This window comes from Myodes glareolus, chromosome 14, assembly GCF_982192425.1.
Source record: "Myodes glareolus chromosome 14, mMyoGla1.1, whole genome shotgun sequence".
In the NCBI taxonomy this organism is placed as follows: Eukaryota; Metazoa; Chordata; class Mammalia; order Rodentia; family Cricetidae; genus Myodes; species Myodes glareolus.
In genome coordinates this window covers 18,308,667-18,327,919 of record NC_142039.1, presented here as the reverse complement: position 1 = coordinate 18,327,919, position 19,253 = coordinate 18,308,667, and the positions used below count along the sequence as shown (strand labels likewise).

At 45.0% G+C, this 19,253-nt stretch overlaps 1 non-coding gene across 1 annotated transcript; it reads right to left on the bottom strand.

Annotated features, from left to right (window-relative positions):
* Positions 1–1,011: 1,011 nt before the first annotated feature.
* On the bottom strand, positions 1,012–1,118 carry LOC125417719 (U6 spliceosomal RNA). The gene has a single exon (XR_007237238.3). It is a non-coding gene; the product is annotated as a U6 spliceosomal RNA (small nuclear RNA).
* Between the last annotated feature and the right edge of the window lie 18,135 nt (positions 1,119–19,253).

The following is a 19,253-nucleotide window of genomic DNA, read 5'->3' as shown; positions in this document are numbered from 1 at the left end:
CTGCCCCTTTACAGACCATTTTATGTTTCTGCCTCCCGACTGGACCCACATGGACCCCGCAGCAAGGACTGTGTTCCAGGCATTGTTCTTTTTTTTTTTTCAGGTTACTTGTCTTTCTTTTTCTTTTTTTTATTTATTTATTAAAAATTTCCACCTCCTTCCTGCCTCCCTTTTCCCTCCCCCTCTCCACCTCCCCCTCCCCACCTCTCCCTCCCTCTCTAGTCTTAAGAGAAGTCAGGGTTCCCTGCCCTGTGAGAAGTCCAAGGTCCTCCCCCATCCATACAGGTCTTTAAAGGTGAACATCCAAACAAACCAGGCTCCCACAAAGTTAGTCCATGCAGTAGAATTAAATCCCAATGCCATTGTCCTTGGCTTCTCAGTCAGCCTTCATTGCCAGCCACGTTCAGAGTGTCCATTTTGATCACATGCTCCATCGCTCCCAGTCCAGCTGGCCTTGGTGAGCTCCCATTAGATCAGTCCCACCGTCTCAGTGGGTGGACGCACCCCTTATGATCCTGACTTCCTTCCTCACGTTCTCCCTCCTTCTGCTCCTCATTTGGACCTTGGGAGCTAAGTCCAGTGCTCCAGTGTGGGACTCTGTCTCTATCTCCATCCATCGCCAGATGAAGGTTCTATGGTGATATGCAAAATATTCATCAGTGTGGTTATGGGACGAGACCAGTTCATGCACCCTCTTTTCTGCTGCCCAAGGAACAATCTGGGGAATCTCTCCTTGGACCTGGGACGTCCTCTAGATTCAAGTCTCTTACAAACATTAAAATGGCTCCCTTAGTTGAGATATTTACTTCCCTGCTCCCATATCCATCCTTCCTTCATCCCACCCATCCCATTCCCGCAAACTATCCCAAATTCTCCCCTTCTCCCTTCTCTCTACCCAACTCCCCTTACATCCACCCCCCAACCCCCCACCCCATCCCATTCACCCAAGTTTTGCCTGGCAATCTTGTCTACTTCCAATATCCAGGAGGAAAACTATATGATTTTCTTCAGAAAAATATGGAACGCTTCGCGAATTTGCGTGTCATCCTTACACAGGGGCCATGCTAATCTTCTCTGTATCATTCCAATTTTAGTACATGTGCTGCCGAAGCGAGCACCCAGGCATTGTTCTTAAAGTGAATTCAACGTTAGACAGAAAAAAACCCACTAGAACAAAGCGTGTACTTATTCAAATAGCTGTTACCTTCTGGGCAGCTCTAGCGAGGGACTCGGGTCACTGAGGGATCTTTATGAACAACTATGAGAAATAACGCAGGCGTTATGCGGCCCCGTGGCAGGTACCACTATTGTCACTGTCTGACAGGCCGAGCAATGAGAGGGCAGCCGAGGGCTCATGGTGACAGGAGACAAGAATTCCTGGTGGAAATGAGACCTGCACCGTACACCTCTCCTGCTCACTCGCTAAGGTCAGACAGAAATGTCCCTTTTCCTCCTAAACATGGGGGCTGAGAGCTTTCTCTCCACTGCAGACGGCTGAAATTCCATGTTCTAACAAAGCGAAAAGAGTAAAGATTCAGAGAATGAAAGATGAAGGTCCTGGAACTTGGAAAGAGAACTCACGATGAACAGTTAACGAAGTTCAGAATATTGATTCTGGAAGGCTCTGTGTGACACATCTGTTAATTCTAATGAGAGAAAGGGGCCCATCCCAAAACAATGGAAAGAGACAAACAGGTTAGCCCACTTCTGTGAAGAGCAGACATCCTCTGTCCTATTACCAAGAGATAGTTATATTATTCAATATATTATATATCACATGGGGTAATCCAATATGACTAGTTCTCAGGCTTCTGTCTAATTCTGTGACTTACCTTCATAAATCAGGAACAATGAAATCTTGACTTGGGAGACTCCATCTACTGTGGCCTCCTGCTTGGGGTTTCCTGTTTAGAGCATGAGGCTGGAGAAAGAAACAAATGCTGGCAATTACCCAGGACAATGAACGGTAGAGGGGCAGAGACCAGAGGCCACAGCCTCACTGATCCGTCATCTGAGACCACCGATTGTCTCAGACACCTGCAGCTCCCCCTGTGGGAAACTGGAGACTTCTGATATTCTCTGATCAGGGACATAACAGAGTTGTTGTCCTCCACCACAGAATGGGGTGTGGGGTGCTCTGAAGCTGGAAGTTCCTTCTAATGACAGGAGCAAGAACCTGTTTCATACCTTTCCTATGTCTCCGGAACTGCCTACCATGCATTTCTTCCTTCATGCTCACATGGCCTCTCTGTGAGTGTGTGTGTGTGTGTATGTGTGTGTGTGTGTGTGTACATGTGCATGTACACCCAAGTTCCTCTTTTTGAAAGGGCACCAGTCGTATAACCCCCTCCCTCCACTATTAACGGCTTCATTTTAACTTATCACATTTGGAAGGAACCTTTCTCCAAACAGCCACATGCCAAGGTACTGGGCTTAAGACACCAGCATACAAGTTTGGGATAACACTCACCAGCCCACAAAATAGGTAAGAGGCAGTGGCCACCATCAGTGCTGGCAAACACAGAGCATCTGAAGGCGCTGGGAGACACATACAGTGATGCTTGTACCTATTCAATCCTCACATTGTGTTTAGAGACAGGCCTTTTAGGGAGTTAGGGTAAACAAAGTCGTGTGCGAGGGCCCCTAATCAGACAGACGGACGGTGGCCTTGCAAGAGGAGAATCAGCTTAGTGCCTCAGTCTTAGGTTTCCTCCACAATCATGAGAAATAAATGCTTGATGCTCAAGCCTCCCAGACTGCAGCGCTTGACTACAGAGGCCCGAACAGACCAACATTCCCAAGGAAGGGGGCTGCTGGCTTTGCTGGCACTCTCACCGGAGGAAGACGGGGACCTGACAATTGATTCACCAGGCACAGATTGGGGACACTTCGTTCCAGGGACGGGTGAGGAGAGGGAAAGTGCCCTGGAGAGGAACATTTTGCACACTGGAAAAGAGATCCGGGGGGAGCCTTAGAGAAGTGTTTACACCTTCTCCAGCTCTGCATGGACTTGTAATTGGCTGCCAGAATGTTTCTGCTGCCTGCGATGGGTCAAGCCAGTGTGCCTTCCCAACTGCTACAGAATTACACACCCTGGCCTGGTGCAAAATGCTATTGCCAGAGAACGATCACACCTCTCTGTCTCCGCCACGGGCGTGGGATGGTGACGGGCAGGAAGCAGCAGTGGCAAGCAGAAGTCTGCTTCCAAGCTTTGGGGATCAACACATTCCATTATGTGAGAACGTCTGTAAGTACTTTCGTGTGTGTGTGTGTGTGTGTGTGTGTTTGATTTTAAATGAAATGTATTCGCTACCGTGCCAACGCATGTCTGATAGCGATGCTTAGTGCAGGGGATGGAAATAATTATGGGCGAAAGGTCAAATACTGGCTTCTCTCATTCCAGGGAGCGATCCTGCTTCATAAAGACACTTTGAAAAGATTTCTAATTTCCAAGACAAACTGATCCTACAGCAAACTGAGCTGATCAAGCTGCCTAGCATGTTCATGGCTTCCCAAGAGGCCTGCTTCTCACCTTACTTTAAGGGACCAGGTTGGATGCATACCTGGGGAACTAGAAGGTTGGGGGGGGGAAGACCCCTAAATCAGCCTTTAGGAGCCTCTCCTAACACAGAGGAGAGCTGTCCCAACACCTACCCCACTTGGGTTCCTGAAGGTTGAGACAATGGAAATCCCTTACAGGAGGAAGTAACTAGCAAAACAAGAGCCGGATAAACTACGGGCAATCCGGGCAATCCGTTAGAGCTACCAATGATCTGGACTGGGGAGGCTGGGCTGCTCGTTTAGAATGCCCAACCTAAAGAAAATGGGACAGCATTGCCAATGAATGTCCTTATGCCATCTGAGCTGAGTAGCAGGATTCTGAGATACAGAAACCGCCCCAGGCTAGAGGAGGCACACACAGAGAACTGTACCTCACTGTCTTCCCTTCCTCCTTTGCTCAAGGTCCCTTTACGAAGGACAGATGGGCACAAGGCATGTGGTTTAGGGAGTGCACTCCCCAGAACCCACTGCAGTGAGAGGTGACTGACTAGATTCTGACCCATAAATGGCAAAAAGTGATTTGTGTAAGTTACAGATCCTTTTAATGAAGACACTTCTTACTCTACACTCCTTATTCTGTCTTCATGCAGACTGGAATGCAGATGTGATCAATGATCAAGCCCAGTTCTGCAGGCAGAAAAGGACACTTGGGGAGAGAAGGCAATATGGAAAGGACCTTGGATCCCTGCCGACCCTACAGGGGCAGAGAGACTTTGCACCTAAACCTTTAGATTATCCTACTGAGTGCCTGCCCTATCACTGAGAATCAGACAAGAAAGGAAGAGGACTCTCATTATGGAGGATGCTGGACCAAGGAAGCCTATGTGGGCTACATGGGGAAAACCACACCACATTACTAAACCCAGGTAGTTGGGCTGGATGAAGAATTGAATGGAATCAGGAATCAGGAGCTAGGCCATGGGGAGGAGTTAAGGGACATCTGTGTGACCATGGGGACCAACTGGACCAGAGGCGGCAGCATCACATGAGATCTGTTCCTCTTTTACATAGGTTTCCTTCTCGACCACCTTTCATCTGGGCTCATTCTAGGCTCCCTGACTGCGCATGCACTACATTACTAGCGCCGGCCTGAGCGGTGTCAGCAGAAACGACACTGTAGCTGTCAGAATGTGTTCTGTCCATTTTCAATGGACATTGCTTGCCTATCCTTCTTTTCTCCCTTCTTGTGGACGGCAACATGAACAATCAGCTCAGCTTCCAGCTAAACAGTGGCCACAGCCGGGAGGACAGCAGAGCCACGAGAGAGAAGCTGAGCTCCTGTCTACCAGCAGATCCTTCCTCGGGGAATAAACAGCTTTGGAACCACTCTAATGGGAAACAGTTGAGCCTGTACTGCGAGTCCTGCCGCTAGGGGGAGGTACTGCTGCTTCAGCATTTGCCGGAAGCAAGCGCTGAATTCAGTTGGTTGGTGATTTACTCTCAACCCTCTCCATCCCTAAAACTCTGTATAACCTGGCTGAACCATTGGTTCACTCACTCACTCACCCGACCTGTTTCCTACTCTGAAGACAGCAGTGCCTGCTGGCTCACAGGTGTTTGTGAGCCTCAGGTAAAGCGAGGCTTGCTGTAAAATTCAGAGCTGCTTGGCCAGGTGTGGCGGTGCACTTGTGCCTATAATCCTCACACTCAAGAGGCTGAGGCATGAAGGTCCTGGGTTTTAGACTAGCCGGTCAAGGAAAGGAGAGGAGGTGGGGCAAAATCTATGGCTGTTAAGCTAAGAGAATTAGCTTAGCAATCACTGGGAAGGTTTCTGAGAATTCTTTGCCCTAGAGCAACATGTTCTGAATTTTGCGCCAATGCGAAAGGGCTCAGGAAAACAACAACCCAAAGTAAAACATTAAGAACAATCTCTGCAGGCAATATAAGCCAGCTGGCAAGTCTCCTGGCTATCTATTACCCCGTCCCATTTTAGGGGGAAAACCTGCTGAGTCATGTGGTGGGTGAGCTGTGACCGGTATGGGCATGGTTAAGTCCCCTGCCCCTATTGCGTTCCAAACGCCATAGGCCAGAGAACCGTACCTATGCAAAGGGGCCCTGGCTATTCCACAAGCCGCATTGCTGGCCAGGAAGCCCCAAGGCCACTTGGAACAGCACAATGCAGAGACAGATACAAAGAGTCACTGTTGCTGCCTTCGGTTCATCCTCCCGCCCGCCCTCCTCCTCACTCCCCTTCCCCGCTGGCTCTGGGTTCCAGATTCCGGATCCTCAGTGAGCCTTAATTTCCTGCATTGTGGAAGACGGTCCCTTGTACAACACCCCAATGCCCAAGGCGTTGCAGGCATCACACTCATGGGGCAGAAAACTGCGCAGTAAACACCGTGCCTACTGGGAAGTCAGAACTCAAGTCAGGCTTCCACTGCTGAAGACTTGGTGTAGACCTGTCTGGGGCAAAAAAAGCCCCAGAGGAAACCCAGTCTTAGAGGCGTCCCCCCCCACACACACACACTTCTTACCTTCCAAGTTTAACTAGGTCTGCTTGGAGAGTCATAAACAAAAGCTCTTCTTGTGTCTCCACCCAGAGGGAAGGAAGTCTTCTCAAGGGCTGTGAGCCTTCTCAACAAGGTGGGCTCTCTGTGAGCTCAAGGCAGGTCTGTAGGGCCTCAGGGGCCCAGGGGAGGGGGAGTGTCCAGTGCAACCACCTGAGTCAGCCCGTCCAACCACGTGAGAAGCACACTAATGTCTGCAGCCTCCACCCCTTACCATCACCTGACCACAGTCCTGCTTATCCAGAACTCTGTGTTTTACTCAAAACACTTTGTCTGGTGCTCAAGAAAACAATATAAGACAATTACAATACATCTACAAGGAAAATAACACACATAGACACATGAGCACAGGGTTTTGTTTGTTTGTTTGTTATTCTTTTAAATAACTCAGGTCCTGGATGAATGGTGGAATTATCGGGCGTGAAAATAACTATGACCATGATGTGAAGTGCTCTAAAGGACAGAGTGGACGGCACACAAGCACCACAGGGCTGTGTGACAGAGGGGAAAGTCGAAGAGCACCGGCTGGAAATGACACTGTGAAGCTAATCTTCAAAGCTGAAGAGAAATACATCATCGGACAAACAAAGGTGGAGAGGAATTTGTTGACGGGCCCTTGCAAGAAACTCTAAAAGAGGAAGCTGTTTGGAGAAAAAGAAAGATTATATATGCCAGAAAGTGAGATTGCCACAGGAGGAGGAAGAGCAGCAGAGGGGAAGTGAATGAGGTAGTCTTCATTTTTTTAATTAATTGATCTAATATTAAATTTTTAAAATTTGCTCAAAATAAGAATAAAAACATATTCAGTTATGTAACACACACTTAATATATGAGGAATACCATCATGCCATCAGTGGCACAAAGGATGAGAGAACAATGTAGTCTTCTGCTGTGTTCACAATTGATGACAGATGTTACAAAATAATCCCACACTAGTTCAGAATTACATGTAATAAAGGTTATTTATTTAGGGGAGACTCACAGATCACTGTCCTAAATCACAGTCCTCTCCACAAACGGGGAATCTAGCTGCTGAATCTAGCAGCAAGAAGCAAGAACCAAAAGCAAGAGAGCAAGCACACGCTTTACAGCTGCATTTATATTATAAGAGACCACACCCAAGTAGGCTGGTATCTTAAAGGCTATTGGCTGAAGGAGCTCCTACAGCACCTCCCCCTTTTGTTTAAATAAGAGAGTTCCAAACCCAATACAAAACTATATATACTAGGAACAGATATCAAGTGTATGATTAGAATTATAACCAGCATAAACAATATTAAGCAAGGAACATATGCTACATGTTTTAATAAACATTCTATCCTAAGGAGTCTAAGTCTTGTATTGGAAATAGCTTGGCTAGATCATCAGGAGAAGGTAACTACAACTATCTAATCTTCAACCCCATTGAAGGCCTGAGAAGAGAGATAATATTACTTGAGTAGGCAGGAAGTGCAATCAAGCAGCTTCCAAAATGTGCAGTAGATGACAGAGACAACTGGCTGCCTGAGCAATCACCCAAAGTCTCATTTGCAGTGTTGAAGCAACCAACTTTGGCTAAGGCCTAGAGTAACTGACAGACCATTTTCAGAAGCAGAAAAACTTTCAGAACCATCTTATCCTGTCTTGGCAAGGTTTGACAGTCTCTTTTCTTGTGTCCTGCTTGTCCAATCCAGACATTGCACACTTTAACAGTGGCCAAGGCATGGGCAGTTCCTTGCCCAAAGGCCAGATGCACCAAGAAGAAAACAAGCTCCAAGTGGAGTGTCTTTGGTACTCAACACTCTCTCAGGAATAGATTGGTGCTACCAGGAGCAATCGTGCCTCATGTCAACAGAATTCTAAGTTATTTAAATACCATGTTCTACAGATATTTGAAGTGGTTGAAGGTTACCTATCTATATTGAATACGCTCTCTATGTATCTAAAGAACCTAGTCTGACTAAAAGTATAACAAACATGAATGACTATTGACCTATAATACTTAATACCAATAAAACTTAAAGATTAAGACTTCGTATCAGAATATTAAACAATCCTTAAACAAATGTGCAGTAAAAGAGGACAATGACCTCAAAATGTAAATGATATATAAATTCTGTGATCAGAGGTAGAAATATATAATGTAATATGATAAATATATCCTAAGAATTATATCAATATACAAAATGTCTTAAACAGAGGTAGAAACATGCATGCATACAATTTGACAAAATAACTTTGCATAGGTGTATAAATATTGTAAACAGAAATAGGAGCATATTCAATATAACAAATAAAATCTGAACTTTAACTTGTATCAATATATAAGAAACTTTACTAATGTAAATTGTCCATAAATAACAGTTCACAAGTATTCACTCTACTACTCACTATTATTATTATTATTATTATTATTATTATTATTATTATTGTGAATAAGTTCACAACAATCTACCCATTATCCCATTTAGTTTTCCTTCCTTTTTTTGAGATCTCTGGGCCTACATAATTTTCACACCAACTCCCAACCCTATACAAGTAATAATCAATCCCTAAATGGTGTCCCTAACAGTGAGGACAAGCTTTGTTGGGAGAGTGGATGCCGTCTTTCCACTGTCATGGGGGCAATGTTCTTTCTATAGGAGCCTGTAAGAGTAAAATGATGGGTAAGTTTCAAGGTTGCTATTTTGTATAATTGCAAATGGTCTCTGAGTAGTCAATAGGGTTTTTTTGTTTTGTTTTGTTTTTTGAAGTTCTTATTTGGAGTTTTGGCCAGAATGTTGTAAGAAGGTGCACTATTTCTGAAGCTGGTACCCAAAAATTGGTCTCCTAGTAGTGCTATCAGCATCATGATGTCATATCAACCAGGTGGAGTCATTGTTGTGGGGCCCCATCTTCTTCCTGGAAGCTTTAAAGATTACTGCAAGAAAATCTACTGTTCATTGTGGAAAACTTAAACATTATTCACATAGACATATATTCAATGAAAGATATGATATATAGACAAAATGGGCATGGAGAAAAGTAAAATATTTCCTTACAGTCTATCTTCTTTCTGTCTCATACCAGATGGCTCCTGACATGAGACAGGAATTACGAGTTTTTCTTTTAACAACACGCTTGGATTTACAGAAGGATAACCATCGTCCAACTCTAAAGCCAGCTCTGATTTTGAAGTAGAGATGTATACATGTCGAGATAATCAAATTTTACCATGCAGATGATACAGCATCATAAGTCAGATTTCTCTCTGCTTGGTGATCCTTTCTGGATAGTTATCTTTTCATCCTTTGGCAATTAGATGTCCAAGGTTTTTTGACTCTTTGAAGATAAGTATTTTCCTGCAAAGACAAGAACAGAACCCTGCCCCAACCCTTACCACCTGTATACTTGTCACCTCTGTGGATAAGCTGTCATTTCTCTTTCTCAAGAGGTTTCTCTTTTTCAAATCAAATCTTTACTGATTTTGATCGTATCCATAGTTTTTCTTCTCCTGTTGAAACAAGAGCAAAACCCCTTCCCCAATGTAGCACATCTCTTAGTTTCCATTGTGAGGTCAGCACATCCTGGAAATATATCAGTCGATTTAATTCAAAAGTTTTTTTTCTATTATCCAGTGTCTCTCTGCTGCTACTGTTCCTTTCTCATTAGCATTAAGAAAATTCAAGTTTAATAAAGCATTATGTAATCTATTTTTGGAGGTATTTCTATCCCTTTCTGTTTTGTTTAGCATATCCTTCATAGATCGATTTGATCTTTCTACAACTGCCTGACCTGTAGGATTGTTCGGTATATCTGTAATATGCTTTATATTATAATAAGCAAAAATTTGTTTCATTGTCTTAAACATACATGTTGGACCATTGTCTGTCTTTATTTGTGCAGGTATACCCATAACTTTCAATAAATGCGTGATTACTGAATCAGCCTTTTCTGAGCTCAAGGCAGTTGACTATTGAAAACCTGAATAAGTGTCAATGGTGTGGTGAACATATTTTAGTTTTCTAATCTCTGTAAAGTGGAATACATCCATCTGCCAGATCTCATTTCTTTGAGTACCCTTTGGGTTATTCCCTGCAGGTAATAGTGTTTGATTATAGAAAGTGGGATATCTCTTTACAATCTCCTTAGCTTGTTGCCATGTAATAGAAAAGTCTTCCTTTAAGCCTTTGTTATTGACATGATGTTTCTTATGAAATTCTGAGGTCTTCAGCACACTCCAATCAATAATCAGTCTATTTCTGCATTATGTTGAGCTAGAGGACCTGGCAGACCCATATGAGATTGGATGTGTGTTATGTATATGGGACAAAGCCTATTCCTGATTATATCTTGGACATAAATGAATAAGGAAGTCAATTCTGTATCATCTGGTATAAATTCAGCAGTTTCAATATGCAAAACAACTCTGTCTGCATATTGTGAATCAATAACTATATTAAGAGGCTCTTTAAAAATCCCTTAGTACCAAGAGGATAGCATTTAACTCTGTCTTTTGGACAGAATTATAAGGGCTTTATTCCACCTTACTTAGTTCTTCTGATTTGTAACCTGCCTTTCCTGATTTATTTGCATCAGCATAAAATGTATGGGCTTTGGTTATTGGTGCATCACATACAATTTGGGAAAGAATCCAAGTAGTTCTCTTTATAAGGTTAATTCTATCACTTTTGGGATAATTGCTACTAATTTCTCCCAAGAAAATTAGTACAAGCTTTTTGCCATGATTCATTGTCTTCCCATAATTTTTTAATTTTATCAGTATTAAAAGGCACTATAATCTTTGCTGGGTCTATACCTGCTAGTTGACAAAGTCTCAATTTTCCTTTCATAATTAATTCAGAGACTTTTTCCACATAAGTTTTTAAATTTTTTTACTTGGATTATGTGGTAAAAGATCCATTCTAAAATAATATCTTCCCTCTGCATTAAAATTTCTGTAGGAGAAATTCTGGAAGGCAGTATGACTAGAATACAATTAAGATTTGAATTTACTCTATCTACATATGCCACCTGTAATTTCTCTTCCATGACCATCAATTTTTTTTCTACTTTAGCTGTTAATTCTCTGGGGGCTATTTAAGTCTTCGTCACCATCTAAGGTTTTGTTTAAATTAATTATTAGACCGGGTGTTATCCCAACAGCCAGTCATAGACGGAATATGTCTCTTAACAATCTTTAAAGTCATTAAAAGACTGCAATCAGTCTCTCCTATTTTGTGCTCTAATTTTCTATAAACCTGTTTTGTAATTTAGGTAATTGACAGAATCTTCTCATGTGGTATGTGCTGATAGGGTTTGCTGAAAGAGGCAGAGGCAAGAGGAACACAAGTTTGAGGCCAGCCTTGGCTACACCTTTCTTTCTCCTCTCCTCTGGCCTGAAAATATTAAAAATTAGAAAGCTTTTTAAGTTATTAAAATTATGCTGTGGTGTATATACATGTTCACGTGGATGTGTGCATAGTGTGGTGCATATACATGTTCACATGGATGTGTGTGGTGTAGTGCATATACTTGCTCACGTGGATGTGTGTGGTGTGGTGCATATACATGTTCATGTGGATTTGTGCATGATGTGTTGTATATACATGTTCACATGGATGTATGTGTGATGTGGTGCATATATATGTTTGTGTGGATGTGTGCATGGTGTGGTGCATATACATGTTCATGTGGATGTAGGCATGGTGTGCCTGCAGATGTGTGTGCATGTGGCTTGTGGAGGACAGAGGTTGATGTCACATGTCTTCCTCCATTGCTTTCTATTTTATTTTTTGAGATAGGCTCTCCAACTCAACCTGGAGCTCAGCAATTCAGGGAGCATGGCTGGCCAATAGGCTATATGAATCTACCTGTCTCTAGCCCCATCCCACCACACCACCATCCCACATCTAGGGTTACAAACATACCCTGCCATGCCTGACTTTCACATGATGCTGGTATCTGAACTCAGCACTTTATCAGCTGAACCATGTCCCCAGTCCCTGAAAGGTACAACTTTTGAAACGTGGAAGAGTTGAAACACATTGAAATGCACAGTAGTCCCTGTACCTGATTTAAATCATTTTTAACACACAGCCAGTCTTGTTTGTCTGTGTCATCTCTCCCACTTCTTGCCTGTAACTATTTTGATATGTATCTTGTTTCATCTGTTTTAACCTAACAAAATTATACTCTTTTTAAAAATATAACAGTTCCGTTATCATACCTCAAAACAATTTAATTCGTGACAAGATGACAGAGGCCAATATACTATGTATTTTTAAACGTATTTTTAGAACATACATATTTTATGTATATTTAAAAGTTACAGGTGGGGGTGGGCAGCTCATAATGAAGTGCTTGTCATGCAAGCATGGGGGCTGAGTTTGAACCCAGCACCCACGTAAAAAGCTAGGCATGGTGGCACATGTTTGTAATCCCAGTGCTGGGAGACAGAAACAGAAGGTGGCCAGACAGCCTATCCCAATGTGTGACCCCCAGGTCCCGGTGAGAGACCCTGTGTCAAAAAACAAAGTGGAAGCCAGGTATGCGGCACATACCTTTAATCCCACTCGAGAGGCAGGCAGGTCTCTATGAGCGCCAGGCCAAACAGGTTGATGTAGCAAGACCTAGTCTAAAAAAACAAGGGGGGTGTCTCCTAAATAATGGCATCCAAGGTTGACCTCTGACCTCTGCTGTGGAATATTATTTTAACTAGACAAAGATGTGTTATATTTGTATTATTTTAACTGTGTAAAGGTGTGTTACCTTTGTTTCTGCTGCCTATGTTAACAATGTAAAGATGTGTTACTGTTTACCTTGCCCGCCTAAGGCACATGATTGGTCTAATAAAAAGCTGAACCGTCAATAGCCAGGCAGGAGAGGGATAGGCAGGACTGGCGGGCAGAGAGAATAAGCAGGAGGAGAAATCAAGAAGGGGAGAAGAATGGGGAGAGAATGAGGGAGAAAGAAGGGGACATGTTCAGGGCCAGCAAGCAGGCAGCCACCAGCCAGACATGGAGACAGCAGGAAAGTAAGATATACAGAAGAAAAAAAAAAAGATTAAAAAAAAATCTCAAGACAAAACATTGATAAAGAGAAACAGATTAAATTAATAGCTAAACTAGGCTGAACATTCAAAACTAATAATAAGTCTCCTTGTCATGATTTGGGAGCTGGTTGGTGACTCGGAAGAAAAAGCCTGGTACAGGCCTCCATATACACACATGTGCAGTACCGCCCCCCTCCACCACCACACACACGCACCTCCACCCATATGAATTTACACACAGTAAACAATAAAATCTATAAATGAAGGCAGTCAATTCTTCAATGGAATGTGTCCCATGTGTCCCATCCTTCCATTTATACTTCACTCTGATACTGTTGAATTCTGCGTTTCTCAGAGTTCCGCAATGGCATCCCAAAGACAGCTTTTCTCTTTCTTCCCGTTCTCATGTCTTTCCCATCACGGGAAGCCTTACACACACTTATTTTATGTAGGTCCAAGCTGAGCCTACCTATGGTGTCCTTACCCCTCTGGAAAAAGGTCCATAGAACTGAGCTTGGAACCATTTGGCAGGGAAGCCCACAGTCCCATTTGCGTAGGAAGGAAGGGTTCACTCCACATCCCTTGGCCAGGTGGGCTCCCCATCCCACAGGGGAAGACGGTGTTGGAGGCAGGACCGAACAGTTCGATCTTACGAATGGCTCTGGCAGGGAGATGGAGCTTCTGCCATCTTGTTCCCTGTACTCCTGCAGCTTTTTGAGTGAGTTATAAATACAAGCAAACATGTGTGCACGCAAACACACACACACACACACACACACACACACACACACACACACAGAGTGTAGACTTCATGTGCCACAGGGAATGGTGTGGGAGATGAGCAAGACATATTATCAAATGGTGCAGAAGGGCAGAAGGGTCAAACTGAGCCAGCAGCCACAACAGGTAGAAAGCAAACACAGGAAAGCAGTTTCCTATTGATTTCGGGGAAGATTCTGCTAAAAGAAGCTAAAAGGACTCCATTCACATTAACTCATGCTATATTTACAGTCTCCTAATGGACCATAATAAGGCAAAGTTCGTGTAAGAGCAACAGACCTAAGCTGAGTTGTTAAAAGCGTATTCTAGAACCTTGATGTGATACCCTTGAAAAGCCTGCATTTTTCCCCTTTGCAGCGACTAAAGTGCTGGTATCCTGGCCCTTTCCTGCAAAGGGAGGCGTGTCCTGTGATCAGGGAGACAAGACTCAGTCACCCTGAGCCATTTGCTCAAAGTGGCATCTTCACACTTGACTGAACACACCCTTAGTGCCCCACACTCCGCGCTTGGGGAATTTGTGGTACCTTTCCAGCTCCATTTCCCATCAGCTCTTATCGGGGCACGAGTGGTGCTCGAGGCTACTACAGATCACCAGCTCTCCACAGATGCTGCGTGCTCTCAGCTGACAGCGAGGCGCAGGCTCTTCCCGCAGGATGAGGAGGGAAAATCAGAGGCTGTGTCCAGAGAGGAGGTGGGTCTAGGAAGATGGGGCTCGCCACTGAGGCCGAGCCCCAGACCGTGCCTCTCTCTGACTCTGAGAAAGAGCTGTATCGTCTCAGAGGAGAGAAAACCCAGGCCTTGGGACAGTTACGAGCTACTTGGTAGCCTGGTACGTGGCGATGGCACCTGTCCAGCCAGAGACCCTGAGAAACAGGGAGAAGCCACAAACTGTGTAACTCTCCCTCTTACCTGCCTCCGTCCAAAGATGGTCTCTAATGGGTTGGGTGTGAAATATCCCAACAGGCTCATGCATTTGCGCCCTTGTCCCAGCTGGTACTTTCAGGGGCGGCTGTTGAAACTTTCGGTGTAGGGGTCTGGTGGGCAGAGTTGGGGCCACTGGGCTGAGAATTCAAGGTTGGCCTGGCTTCTGGTAGGATGTTCCTTGTCTGCCTCTATGGTGTGACCAACTGTCCGTGGGCCATGTCTTCCCCGTCACAAGACTGTAGGCTGAAACAAACCTCCACCAACTTGCTTCTCAGGAATTTTGTCCTGGCCAGAAGAGATATAATACAAACATGTCCACTGTTCTCAGCCTAGAACACACCTTCCTCACTAACACTCTCCCCTGACAAGTCACTTCACCTTACCTTAGGGTGAGAAAACAATTTCCCTGCTGTACCAGAACTATCTGGGTTAATGCCTGCCCCCATCTCAGACTGACTTCTCATTCTGAAAGACCTTTTAAGTAAAAATGAACAGGGAGAAAAAAACCACGCATGGCTCTTAGCCCTTGTTTTTCATCTCCTCTTCTTTTGTGTAATTAAAAAATAAGTCAATAGAATCTTATTTAAAGCTGAACACCAAGGCTTTATTTCTTATTTCCTTCACAAAACTATCCAATCAGGGATGAGGTTCACCTTGTTGCCACAGGCAACAGCGGCCCCTATGCTCTCAGAAGCCTCTTCCAGAACACAGCATCACTGCCGTTGAGAATATGCTTTCTGTGGAAGGGGGAAGGCCCCTCCTCATGCCTCCAACTTCATCCGCAAAGCTCGGCCCCACCTGCCTTCTTCCCCTTCCAGACACATTTGAAGCAGAGCAGCTGGTAAACTAGGCAGCACGCAGCCGCCTCCTCCAAGGTGGTAAGCCAAGGTCAGACCACAGGGCTGCTCAGCCGGGATGCTGATGATGTCATTTGTAGAAGCCATTTGGTTTACATATGACAGCCACTGAAGAACTCCTGTGTGCTCCAAAGATGACATCACAAATATGATTATCATAAATAGTCATAAGGATTTTCTATGGAGAGGCAATTCTCAAAAGTCAGCCCAGACGAGCCACCTGTCAGGGCCTAACATGACATTTCTCCTTCACTTTTTTTTTTTTCCACTCTGGCCTCACGCCCAGCACCGCATAATGAATCATGACAAGCTTCCTCCTCAGATTCCCAAGAACTCTCGCAACAAGGGCGTCTGTGCGGCTCATTTCTAGCCAATGAGACCCAACGGGGGACTCCTGTCAAGTGTCGCTCTTCTAGCTAAAGGGACAAAGGACACCATTACTTTGATCTCCACTTCCTTCCTCTCTGCCTTAAACACAGACATGCTGTACGGAGCTGAGGCAGCTATTTTGGAAACATGAGATAAAGAAAGCCTTGGAACGCCTTAGTCCACTTGGGATGCTAAGCAAACACCAGGCTGGTGGGCTATGCACGCCAGGAAGTGATTTCTTGTTCTGCAGACTGGGAACTTGAACAGGGTGTCAGCAGATTTGGTATCCGGCTAGGACCCACTTCCTGCTTTGTAGTCAGCTATATTCTAGCTGTGGGAGGGGAGAGGGGGACTCCGTAGTCTTTTTCATAATCTCATGCTCTCATTCCTAAGGGCTGCACCCCATGACCCAACAACCTTTTAAAAGTCCTTCTTCCTATCATTATCAAATTGGGGTCTTGATCTATTAATTTGGAGGCAACACAAATATACTATTGTACATAGTTAACTCTCAATATTGTCTCAATATTGTCCTGGTAGATTATCCGCCACTAACTTCAGAGCTTGAGAATATGACCTGAAATTTACATGGTACCATCATACATAGATATCAAGGGATCCCATGATAACTTCGGGTGGGGGTAGGTTGGGATTTTTGTGAACCCTACTTAGATGACCTAGTTTGCATCAAGTCTGATGGTGGCTTTTGTCATAGTGGGTATAGGCAGGCCTCCCTTTCACCCTAGGATGGTCGTTAGGGCTTCCATGTCTTCCAAAGAAAACTGGCCAGGCCAGACTCCATTGGGCTGCATTGTTGCTTTAGAAGGTGCGACACTCTTTCCTCTGCCACAACACCCTAGAGGTCAGATGAGCTCAGACAGCCAGGAGTTAGTCCGTCCCCTTCTCTTCTCTCCTCTCACACTGCCTTGAACAATCTAGCCACGTCTATGTACGAAACTTGGTGATATAAGTTGGAGTGTGTGTGGGCAGTGGACAGGCACAGTGGTTAATTCTATCTGTCAACTTGCCTGGTTGATTAGTGTCCAGTCACCTGGATCCACATTCTTCCAGGTGTTTCTGTGAGGATGTTTTGGTGTAAGATCAGCTTTTGAATTGGGAGAGCGAGTAAGGCCCGATGGCTTTCTCCAGGTGAGTGACCGCCATTTCACCCACTGGCACCTGAATAGAGCAAGAGGTGAGAAGGGAAGAATTTGTCCTTTTCTTTCCTGTGTCCCTGGATAAGCTGTGACATCTCCGCTCATCCCACCTGCTCTCACACTGGACTTCCCTCAGTCTTGGGCTCTCAAACCTTCAGACTCTGGCTAAACTCAACACTGGCTCATGTCTCTCTAGCATTTGGGGAGATTAGGAGAGCTCTCGACCTCCATCACCATGTGGGCAGACTCCTGGGAGAAATCACTGGTGGGGCAGGATGTGGTAGTGTGGGCGGCAGCACTAGCCTCATCCTTCGTCCTAGCATGGTCTTCATCCTGTGAATGTCTTGCGCATCTCTTCTTAGGTTAGCTGCTGCCATGGCAGATTACAGCCCACCTAAAGGCCTCAGTTTTAAAGAAATACCCCTTTAAAGATATGTTAGTTGTTCTTTATCGCTGTGACCAAAACACCTGACAAACAGCTTAAGGGAGGAACTCACTGTGTTCACATCTCAGAGGTGTCAGTCCATCTGGGGGGGGGGAGGTGCAGCACACAGAGCAGCTCAAACCACGGCAGCCAGGAAGCAGAGAGAGAGAGAGAGAGAGAGAGAGAGAGAGAGAGAGAGAGAGAGAGAGAGAGAGCGCAGGAAGAGGCGGGGCAAACTATAGTCCTAAGGGCACGCCCAGTGACCTACTCCCTGCAGCCAGGTCTCGCCTCTTCCTTCCCACCTTCCAGTAATGCCATCACGTTCTGGATGCATCTGGGAGTCAGTCCACTCCTGGCATCAGCCTTTACGAGCTGCTTTGGAAGGTACCCCACAGACACGCAGGTGTGCTCCACTGGTCTCCCAGGACATCCTTGAATATGAAATGTCACAGAGACCCCGCCTTCAAATATGCTTCACCCTGAAGTACCGGAGCTTGGGACTTCAACACACGAGTTGAGGACAGCGTAACCCAGGCACAACCACACTCCTATAGTAACGTTGGGCTTAGAATGATCCCTTTAAGGCCTACATAATCCCTCCCAGGTTCCAGGGTTTAGGGGTGGGTGTCTTCAGGGAAGGTAGGATGCCTCCGTGCTGCACTGTGCTCAGCACTTTATGTGCATTATAGACACATGCGCTCACTGCTGTTCATGACTCTGACTACTCGTCACAAAGCAGTGGCTCATCACTGCCTAACTGTGGGGTCCTGCTTTTTTTTTTTCCGGGGTCCTGTTCTTAGAAGCCATCCTAGAATGGCTTTATCATGAGGAAAGAGCTGAGAAGGACGTGCTTTAGGGCTCCCTAGGAGAACAGAACCAATAGAATGAATGCAGCGTACAAAAGGGGATTTATTCGAATGGCTTACAGAGGTGAGGATGGGTAGCTCAATAGCGGCCATCTACACCCTGGAAGAGGCTGCAAAGCCAGGATCTTCTCCATCACTGGGGCTGACGGCTCAGCAGTCCCAAGGCTGATGATGAAGGCCTGAAGGATTTCTAGAAAGCCACAGGTCCATGGAGGACGGAAGAAGACAGGCTTGGAAATAACTGAACAATGACAGCAGCAGCAGCAATGGAGTAGATACACTTTCCGGCATGGAGTGAAGGCAGGCAGACAAAAGCAAAACACTTTCTCTGGGACCTCCTTAAATCTGTCAGGAGGTGCCAACAACCCTGGGGGAAGGTCTTCCCCCATCAGATAATCTTCCCAGGAAATACTTTTATAGATCGGTCATACTTCTTTGTTGATTTTGGATCCAGTCAAACAGAAAGCCAATATTCACCATCATAGGCAGTGTAGTGATTTGAGTAAGAATGGCCCCCATAGTTTCATATATTTGAATGCTTGGTTATCAGGGAGTGATATGATACATATGATACTTATGAAGGATTAGGAGGTGTGACCTTGTTGGAGTAGGTGTGGCCTTGCTGGAGAAAGAGTGTCACTAGGGGTGGACTTCGGTGATTCAAAAGCCAGTGTCTCTCTCTTCCTGCTGCCAGTGGATGCAGATGGAACTCTCAGCTCCTTCTCCAGCACCATGTCCACCTGCATGCCACCATGCTTCCTGCCGTAACAGTAAAGAACTAGACCTCTGAAACTGT